This window comes from Mus caroli, chromosome 4 (assembly GCF_900094665.2).
Source record: "Mus caroli chromosome 4, CAROLI_EIJ_v1.1, whole genome shotgun sequence".
In the NCBI taxonomy this organism is placed as follows: domain Eukaryota; kingdom Metazoa; phylum Chordata; class Mammalia; order Rodentia; family Muridae; genus Mus; species Mus caroli.
Genome location: NC_034573.1, coordinates 116,536,684 through 116,544,823, shown reverse-complemented (window position 1 = coordinate 116,544,823; position 8,140 = coordinate 116,536,684). Strand labels below are relative to the sequence as shown.

Sequence of the window (8,140 nt, the reverse complement as noted above, 5' to 3'; positions counted from 1 at the left end):
TGCCTGGCAAATACAGAAGTGGATGTTCACAGTCATCCATTGGATGGAGCACAAGGTCCCCAATGAAGGAACCAGAGAAAGTACCCAGGGAGCTGAAGGGGTCTGAAACCCTATAGGAGGAACATGAATATGAACTAATCAGTACCCCAGAGCTCCTTGGAACTATACCACCAATCAAAGAAAACACATGGTAGAACTTGTGGCTCTAGCTGCATATGTAGCAGGGGATGGCCTAGTTGGTCATCAATGGGAGGAGAGGCCCTTGGTCCTGTGAATGCTCTAGGCCCCAATATAGGGGAATGCCAGGACCAGGAATGGGAATGGGTGGGTTGGGGAGCAGGGGAGGTAGGGGATAGGGCATTTTCGGGGGGGAAATTAGGAAAGAGGATAGCACTTTAAATGTAAATAAAGAAAATATCTAAAAAATTAACATAATAAATAATTAATTAAATTTAAAAAAAAAAGGATTTCAGAAGAAAACCAGCTGAACAAAGGAGAAGTAGGAATGCATCATGGCCAGCACTGTAAACTGGCAGCACCTCATACAAACAGGGGGAAAGACAAACACAAACAATGGCCTGTGATGGTCAGTGTTGTCTACACTGAACATTGACTTCGTACGATACAGAATTCTTCTCAGTCAACCAGTGGAACGTTCTCTAAAGTCTGTCATAAAGCAATTCTTAAGAAATGCAAAAGAAATGAAAAAAGTTCCATCTTAACACAACATCGTGAAATAAAACATGAAATAATTAACAAAAAAACCACAAGTATTATATAAGATTCTAAACACTGAACCCAGACTCCTGGGTCACTGCAGATGTAAGAGAGGAAATGTGAAAGTGTCTAAAAGCAAATGAAGTGAGAGCACAACTTACAGAACCTTTGAGACTCAGCAAGGCAGCTCTAAGAGGGAAGCCTATAGCCACGAGTGCTTGGAATAAAAGACCACGGCCATTGCAAATCAATTACGTAAGTTCTTAGGAAAACAAGAGCCATCCTAATCCAAAAGTAATGGGCAGGAATAAATAATAAAGGTCAGGGCGGAACACAGAGAACCAGCCAATGCCTATCAAGAAACAAATGGACAAAGATAATGAGGCACACACATACAATCTTTGTTCAGCCATGAAGAACGAAATGAGGTGATTCCAGGAAAGTGGATGGAACTGAAGAGCATCGTGTCACCAGATTCAGAAAGGCAAATCCCATCTGTTTTCTCATGAGGAATCTAGGCTTTACATATGCTATATGTATTATATATGCTATATGTAGTGTTCAAAAAGGTTATAATGAAACTCCTTCTGTACACTAAAATAACTAATTAAAAAACATAAAACTTTGGGCTGGTGAGATGGCTTGGTAGGGTAGGGCTCTGCATGCAACCAGACAACCTGCACTGGGTTCCCTAAAGCCATGTAAAGATGGTTAGCAGTGAAGCAACTCCACACAATTGTCCTCTGACCTCCATACGTATGCCAATGGTGTGCATGTGTTCACATACACACACTAAAAACAATTTTTAAATTAAGTATGACCTCATATTTGCTTTTTATGATGCCTTTGAAATTTTTGTTTTGAGCTTCTTTTTATACATTCATATAATGTTATTTGATATAATGTATCACTAAGTAAATAAAGGCTACAGCTTCAATTTTTTCTAGATTATGAAACATAATAAACTGTAAACCAGATGTGGTGGCTCCTGCTCCCGATCCCAGTGCTTGGGAGGATAAGACACCAACTGCTGCAAGTTCAAGGCCAGCCTAGGTTATCCAGTCAGTGCCAATACACAGCTCAGTAACAGAGCACTTACCTAGCCTGCATAAGAACAGGAAATGAGAGAGAGAATGTGACTCAAGCCTACTGGCACAGGCTTGTAATCCTGGGATACTTAAGTAGCTGAAGCCCTTGCTGGAGAGATGGCTCAGCAGTAAGAGCACTGACTGCTCTTCTAGAGGTCCTGAGTTCAATTCCCAGCAACTACACGGTGGCTCACAACCATCTAGGGACAGTGTACTCACATACAATTAAAGAAAGAAAGAAAGAGCAGGACGTGGTGGCGCACGCCTTTAATCCCAGCACTCGGGAGGCAGAGGCAGGCGGATTTCTGAGTTCGAGGCCAGCCTGGTCTACAAAGTGAGTTCCAGGACAGCCAAGGCTACACAGAGAAACCCTGTCTCGAAAAAAAAAAAAAAAAAAAAAAAAAAAAAACCAAGAAAGAAAGAAAGGTCAAAGCTGAGGCATAAAGATCTAGAGATAAGGACTAGCTGGGCTTCAGAGGAGTCTAAGGACAGCCTGTCTAAGAAAGATTAAGACTGAGCCTCCTGGGCATGGCAACGAGTCTCCTTGTGAGCTGGCCTCTTCAGGAACTGCACTAAGCAGGACACATGCATCTGCCTCCTCAACACCTCTGCTCTGAGTGCCCACTGCCTTCCAATGCCTCCTGCAACCTTCACGTTCAACTTTCAAAACCGCTCAGGTGTCTGACTCTCCCCTTCCCGTGTCAGTGAGGGGCTTCTCTGGTTCTGGGAACACAGAGCTGAATCCTTCCATCTTTTCACTCCGCATATAACAGTTTGTCGGTTTCTCATCAAACTTGCTATTTTTCCAGGGCAGGGTTTTTGCTGCATTTGGTGTTTTAATATTGCCTCATCTGGAGCCAGCTCTCTAATACTAAGCTCTCTAATCATTAACCAGGTATAAATCTCCTTCTTAGAGAGGCAGAAAATCCGGAAGTTTCCAGGGTCAACTGCCACCTTTAGCCTGTAAGATCAGCCACCTTGTTGTAGGGTTCCAAGTCCAACCAGGTCTGTGGCCCATGCACACATAACTCTTCAAACACAGCCTTTCTTGTTTGGGAATGTTGACACAGTTCAGATGTTAATCCCTTCGGTTGCTTTCAAAGGCATTCTAGCTCCTTGAGTCGTCTTTGTAGACCTCTCCCCTCATTATATTGCTTTCACAGTTTAAGGATAATCCCCTACTGCTAATGTAGTATTCAGCCTACAAGTACTTTTATGTGCCAAATTTAATACTTGCTTAGAATACCTCTCATAAGCAATAAGGGCCAAATTCTTGCTCTGAAGAAGTTGACTAACTCCTGAGGAATTTCCAAGTTCTTAGGGGAATCTCACATTTGTTTCCAAATGATAATCACCAGGTCCAAAACGCTATTTTCAAACCACATAGCAGTAAAATTATACAGAAAGCACTGACTCAATAGCCCACAAGGAAGAAAGGGTAGCTTTTATCACACAAATCACGATCGCTCATTTCTATCAGTGGGCTTCACTACTGAGTCCAAAGCAGAAATGAAAATGAGCCACCTAAATGAAGTCAGTGTGTACCGGGAGCTCTAGCAAAGGGGGCCAGCTAGTAAGTAGTCCCCAGGACTGGGTGGTAACTGCATGGCTCCCTTATTTTGTGTTATGTTTTCAGTAAGAACTCCTATAACCCATGAGTTAAATGATAACAGATTAAAAAACAAAACACCTTTTTATCAGAGGGAAAAAAACTCGTAAGTGCTCAGATAAAAGCTGAGTATACACAAGTAACTGGCACCAACTCAGGCAACTGGACAGGGGTTCACTGGGTCATTTTGTTGTTGCATTGTCTGGAAGATTTTCATCTCTTTATTAAAAAAAGAGAGAGAAGCTGCTGTTCAAAAACAGTGGAAAACAGAAGAATAAAAAGAGATCATGGAGCCGGGCGTGGTGGCTCATGCCTTTAGTCCCAGCACTCGGGAGGCAGAGGCAGGCAGATTTCTGAGTTCGAGGCCAACCTGGTCTACAGAGTGAGTTCCAGGACAGCCAGGGATATACAGAGAAACCCTGTCTCAAAAAAACAAAAACAAAAACAAAAAAAAGAGAGAGAGAGAGAAAGATCATAATAAATAAACATTCGGTTATACATTTTATTTTAGATTGTCTTTCTATTATGTGAATTTTTTTCATTTCATACCATTAGAACTGTAGTAAGCATGTAGTTATTTATCTTGCTTTTACTATTCATGTAGGATATCTCCCCATATACTTATTCTTCTAAAGTAGGAATGTTGGGTAGTATCTGTCCTAGTTTCTTTTCTGTTGCTGTGATAAAAACCACCGTGATCCAAAGCAACTTGGGGAGGGAAGGATAACTTGGGGAGTTACAGTCCATCAGCAAGGGAAGCCTAGGCAGGGACTCAAAGCAGAAACCAAGGAGGAGAGCCGCTGCCTGGCTTGCTACCTCCAGTTTTCTCAACTACTTTTCCTGTGCAGCTCAGGCCCACCTGCCTAGGGATGGCACCACCCACAGTGGGCAGGCCTCTTCTATATCAGTTAGCAATTAAGAAAATCCTTCTCTGGGTAGCCATAGGACAATCTGACAAACACAATTGTTTAGTTGAGGGTCTCTCTTCCTAGGTGATTCTGGTTTTGTGCCAAATTGACAGCTGAAAGTAATTATGACACTATCACATAAATACGTAAAAACATTACTGCGGGGGTCATTGGGCAGGAGATAGCAATGTTTCACAGTACAAAACAAACAAGTGTCGATCATTGTTCCTATTTCTAACAACTATCTAAAGATGTACTTAAGACAAACTTCTTTTGTTTCTGTTTTTGCACTTACTTATTTTGTTTGTGCATATATGTATGTATGTGGGTGCACATATGCCATAGTGTGTGTGTGTGTGTATTTCAGTGTGTGTATATGTACACATACCATAGTCTGTGTGTATATGTATATATATATATATATATATATATATATATATATATATATATATATGCACATATGCTACAGTATGTATGTATGTGCACATGTGCCACAGTGTGTGTGTGTGTGTGTGTAGGCTAAAGTCAGCTTGTAAGTCAGTTCTCTACATCCAACATGTAGTTTCAAGGACTGTCAGGCTTGCCAGCAAGTATCTATCTCTCTGGTCCAATCTTTTGGTTTTCTGAGACAAGGCTTCATTTTGTGGTCAGTCTGGCCTGAAATTCATAGGAGTCTTCTGTTAAGAAATTACATTAAAGAGACAGATGTAGCCGGGCGTGGTGGCGCACGCCTTTAGTCCCAGCACTTGGGAGGCAGAGGCAGGCGGATTTCTGAGTTCGAGGCCAGCCTGGTCTACAGAGTGAGTGCCAGGACAGCCAGNGGTGAGATGGCTCAGTGGGTAAGAGCACCCAACTGCTCTTCCGAAGATCCAGAGTTCAAATCCCAGCAACCACATGGTGGCTCACAACCATCCGCAACGAGATCTGGCGCCCTCTTCTGGAATGTCTGAAGACAACTACAGTGTACTTACATATAATAAATAAATAAATAAATAAATAAATAAATAAATAAAAAGAGACAGATGTAGTGGCACACACCTTTAGTCCCAGCATTAGGAGGCAGAGGGAGGTAGATCTCTGTGAGTTCAGAGCCAGCCTGGTCTATATATTAAGTTCTAGGATAGCCAGGGCTATCTCCAGAGATCCTGTTTCAAAACACAAAAAAACAGAAAACAAAAACAAAAGGATTATATTACAGGCCTGAATCACCATGCCTAGCTCTTGAGCTATACATATGTATACATACACATATCCATTTATATCATATACATACACACAAACACCAACATATTAAAGCCAAGGTCTCACTATGTATCTAAGATAAACTATTTTTGTTTATGTATGTCACTATGCACACATACATGTAAGGTGGCCTCAGGCTCCAGAAGCTAGCCACCTGACCAAACCCGGGTCCTCTGCAAGAGCAACATGTTCTTAGCCACTGAGTCACCTCTCCAGTTCCTCTCAATTCCCACACCAAAAACAACTCTTTATTTTTTTATAATTGTATGTGCATGTGTTTTGTTTGCATGTATATATGTGGGCCACTTGTATGACTGGTTACCTGCAGAGGTCAAAATAGGGAGTTGGATCCCCACAAGTGAAATTACAGAGGATTGTAAGCCACCATATGGTTCTAGCAAACAAGCCTGGGTCCTCAGAAGAGCAGCCTGTGCTCTTAACCACTGAGCCACCTCTCCAGCCCTAAAACTCTTAAAAGGGGAAGTAAGTCAAGGGATATGAACTCTTTTAGATCTCCTGACTCTTACGCCAAACTGTTTTCCATTCACATCTTCTAGCACTGACCGAGGGCAACCAGATCTCCCTTAGTAGCACTATGTTTTCTTTGCTCTGTTTGCAGTGTGGAGTTGAACCCAGTGCCTTTCACAGACTAGTCAAGTGTTCTACCACCAGCCTATATCCCAAGCCCCTAGATATTTTCATTTAATCTTCATCAGGATAGATTAAAAATAATTTCTTATCTAAATTTGAAATTCCCACAATTCTACTTGTAACCAAGTTTAAGGGAAAAATACAGAAAGACTCGGAATTTTTGAAACTTTGTATTCCTCCCCCTGAACACTGATTCTTTCCAATAACCAGTTTCATATCAAGGTTCTGTGGAAAACAAAAAACAAAAAACAAAAAACAAAAAACAAAAAACCCTTTGGTCCAAGAATCACCAATGGTCAGAAGGAACCACGGTATTGGAATGGAAGAAAACAAGCCTAACAGCAAACAGGCTGAGTTAGGGTCCTGCTCTGCCCTGTTCTCTCTATTTGACTCTAGCCAAGTAACTTTGCTTCTCGGGGTCTCAATTTCCTTATTAATACAATGAGTGTAATCTATTTCGGGATTATCTCAAAAATTAAGTGAAAAGTTATGCAATGTTCCTACAAGTCTGGTATATGATTGGTACACTTTCAAAGAAGTGATTTTCCTGATGTGACAGTACTAAATTAATTAATTAAAATTATCTCACATAAAATGATGCCCAGAATTAGCCAACAAAGCATCATTTTATTTAAAAATAAATATTTGGGTCAGCTTTCTACGTACTGCAACCTCCACCACTATAATCATGCAATCATCAGCTACTGTAAGACAGCAAAAACCCACAGTCAGTGCTGCGAAAATTGCTAAATACAGTAATTACTTGATTCTCAAGATCATGTCAACAACAGAAATCTTTGTAGCTGTCAGAGCACAAGCTGAGTAATCAGCCATGACAGTCGTCTCTGCAGCAGGCTTTTGGTCTTTGTCCAGAATAAGGGCACACTCAGAAGTCCTTAAAGGCTGCTTCCTCACGCTCCATATTATGTCAGCAAAAGAATGATAAATGTAAAGACAGGGTTCAAGTGTATTTTTAAATTTGGCTTTTGGCATTTAGCCTTCTTGGCACTGATGCCTGGCAAGAGGCTCTAAGCAGGTGAAATAGTCTTCAGAAGGACAGGTGACTCTGACAAGTCCATCAAGGTGGCTCTCTTCTATTAAAAACAACAACCAAGTGTCCGGAGCCAGTGAGATGTCTCAGCTGAGCAAGCCTGACCACCTGAGTCTAATCCTCAGAATCCACACGAAGGTGGAAGGAGAGAATTGGCTTCACAAAGCTGTCTTCTGAGCTACAGTACACACAGAGACCATCATTGCAGGCATGTGTAGCCCTTTCAAATTATAATAAATGAATTTGTTAAAGTAGTAAGAATCCACCAGACATGGTAGCTCATACCTTCAATCTTAACACTCAGGAGACAGAAGCTGGCAGATCACTGTGAGGTTATAGCCAGCCTAGTCTATATATCCAGTTCTATACCAGTCAGGGATAACCCAGTGACACCCTTTCTCAAAAACAAAAGACAAAATGAAGTGTGCATTCCTCTAGGTAAGAAAGCCAAACATCCCTTACTAAACAGGCATGGCCACACAGCATTCACTCCATGTTTTTACTATATCATCTCTCAAGTCAAGCTAGGAGGCAGAGCTAAGGTTAGAACAGCAGGGCTAGGGGATCATGAGGTCAGAGCCAGTCTGGGCTACACAGTGAGATCCTACTTAAAAAGATAGACTTTAGGGAATGTGCCTCAGTCATTAATGTCCAGCTCCAGGACCCCAATCTATCCAATTCTGAATATTTGTTTATTTGTTTTGTTTTAATTTGTCAATCTACCTTTATAAAATGGCCAACTGAATACCAATTCTCCTGTATGAGAAAAAAACCAATTCATATCTTGATTCCAAAACAAACAAAGCAGGTATGGAGGCAGAGGCAGAGGCAGAGGCAGAGGCAGAGGCAGAGGCAGAGGCAGAGGCAGAGGCAG

At 41.5% G+C, this 8,140-nt stretch overlaps 1 protein-coding gene across 4 annotated transcripts in view; it reads right to left on the bottom strand.

Moving 5' to 3' along the window:
• Positions 1–8,140, bottom strand: part of Kiaa0319l (KIAA0319 like) — a 102,095-nt gene that overhangs the window by 89,923 nt on the left and 4,032 nt on the right. The window lies entirely within an intron of this gene.